Raw genomic sequence first — 265 nt, 5'->3', positions numbered from 1 at the left:
TGAAGATAAGTGATTATGAAAGGCATTACAATTCGTCCAGGTGGGAACATGGATGTGTTAACCAAATGTCATATCAGTCTGTTTGAGACATTTCACTCAAAACCTCTAATGTCAGCCTACCTGTGGTGCCAGATGGAAAGTCAGGGGACCAAAGTTATGACAGCAAGATGCATTTTCTGAAAATGTCTGTGTGAAATTTCATTAAATTCTGTTCAACAATTGTTATTAATATTTCACTTAAAGTCTGTAATAATGAGACTGAATC

The sequence above is a fragment of the Plectropomus leopardus genome, chromosome 3 (genome assembly GCF_026936395.1).
Source record: "Plectropomus leopardus strain MGB_pleo_1.0 chromosome 3, ASM2693639v1, whole genome shotgun sequence".
Taxonomy (NCBI): Eukaryota; Metazoa; Chordata; class Actinopteri; order Perciformes; family Serranidae; genus Plectropomus; species Plectropomus leopardus.
This window is presented reverse-complemented; position numbering follows the sequence as displayed.